The 1,727-nt window shown below is 42.3% G+C and overlaps 1 pseudogene; it reads right to left on the reverse strand.

The window, feature by feature from the left end:
- Positions 1–224: 224 nt before the first annotated feature.
- Positions 225–1,177, reverse strand: LOC110142072 (ferritin heavy chain pseudogene; annotated as a pseudogene).
- Positions 1,178–1,727: the final 550 nt, after the last annotated feature.

Genomic DNA, 1,727 nt, shown 5'->3' on the forward strand with positions numbered 1-1,727 from the left:
AAAGTGAGAAGCCCATGCTGCAACTAGAGGAAGCCCACACAAAACAAAGAAGACTCAGTGCAAACCAAAAATAAATAAATATATAAATAATATTAAAAAAAAAAGATTTGCCTATACAGAAGGGATTTATGGATTATCTTGATCAGGACTTGGCTAACTGTAACCTCTGGATCAAATCCTGTCCACCACTTATTTTGTACAGGTGCAGTATAAGAGTAGTTTTACATTTTAAAATTTTAACTTGATTTTTATTTTCTATTGGTATATAGTTGATTTACAACATTGTGTTAGTTTCAGGTATACAGCAAAGTGATTCAGCTACACATATTCTTAGATTCTTCTCCCATGTGGGTTATTACAGAATACTGACTGGCTTTTACATTTTTTCCCTTTTTTTGTTCCTTTTTTTTTATCTTTGGATTTTTTAAAAAATAAAATTGTACATATTTAAGGTATACAGTATGATGGTCTGATATACATAAGCATAGCAAAATGACACTGCAGTCAAGCTAATTGACATAGTTTTTCCTCACATAGTTACCATATATTATGATGATAGCACTTAAAATTTATGCTCTTAGCAAATTTCCAGTATTTGATAGTGGTTTTTTTTTTTAATATCTTTTTTTTTTTTTTTTTGGCTGTGCCAGGTCTTAGCTGTGGCTAGCAAGATTTTTTGTTTGTTTTGGTACCAAGTTAGTTTATTTGAAGGAATGGTACTAAAGAAAGAACTTAAGTAGATGTTTTGGTACAACTAATAGAAAGGATGAATATAACCCAAATATGCATGTACCGCCTTGGTGACCAGGGAAGTCACCCCTGTGGCTACGGGGAGTCAGAATGATTCACACTTCTTTCCAAACATGGTGCACATTCCATTGCATTCAACCCCTTCTCCCAGTCATCACGGTCTGGTTTCTTGATATCCTGAAGGAAGATTCCGCCATCTCGTCGATTCGACAGCTTCATCAGTTTCTCAGCATATTCCCTCTCCTCATGAGATCAGTGAAGAAAGTGTTTGGCAAAGTTCTTCAAAGCCACATCATCCCGGTCAAGATAGTATGACAGGCACAGGTAGACACAGGAGGCGAAGAGCTCCACGTTGGTCTGGCGGTTGATGGCGGCCTCCAGTCCTGGTGGTAGCTCGGCGCACCTGCGACGGGGATGCGGCCGCCATCGCCGGCGGCTGAGGAGCGGCGGTGGTGGTGGCAGCTCCGCGGCCCCAGAGCGGCGGCGGGGACCTTGGGCGGGTTGGAGGGCGCTCTCAGGCGGAGAGGAGGGCTGGCTCTGAGTGGCTGGCCGGGGCAGGATGAGCAGGCGGGGGAGGAGCTGCCGGGTTCCCTTCAAGCGCTGTTGGTGCGGGAAACCCCCAGCGACTCTCTGTGGAAACCAGATCTGAAAGAGACACGTGCACCCCAATGTTCATCGCAGCACTGTTTATAATAGCCAGGACATGGAAGCAACCTAGATGCCCATCAGCAGACGAATGGATGAAGAAGCTGTGGTACATATACACCATGGAATATTACTCAGCCGTTAAAAAGAATTCATTTGAATCAGTGCTAATGAGATGGATGAAACTGGAGCCCATTATACAGAGCGAAGTAAGCCAGAAAGATAAAGACCATTACAGTATACTAACACATATATATGGAATTTAGAAAGATGGTAACGATAACCCTATATGCAAAACAGAAAAAAGAGACACAGATGTATAGAACAGACTT

Source organism: Odocoileus virginianus, chromosome 12, assembly GCF_023699985.2.
Source record: "Odocoileus virginianus isolate 20LAN1187 ecotype Illinois chromosome 12, Ovbor_1.2, whole genome shotgun sequence".
Taxonomy (NCBI): Eukaryota; Metazoa; Chordata; class Mammalia; order Artiodactyla; family Cervidae; genus Odocoileus; species Odocoileus virginianus.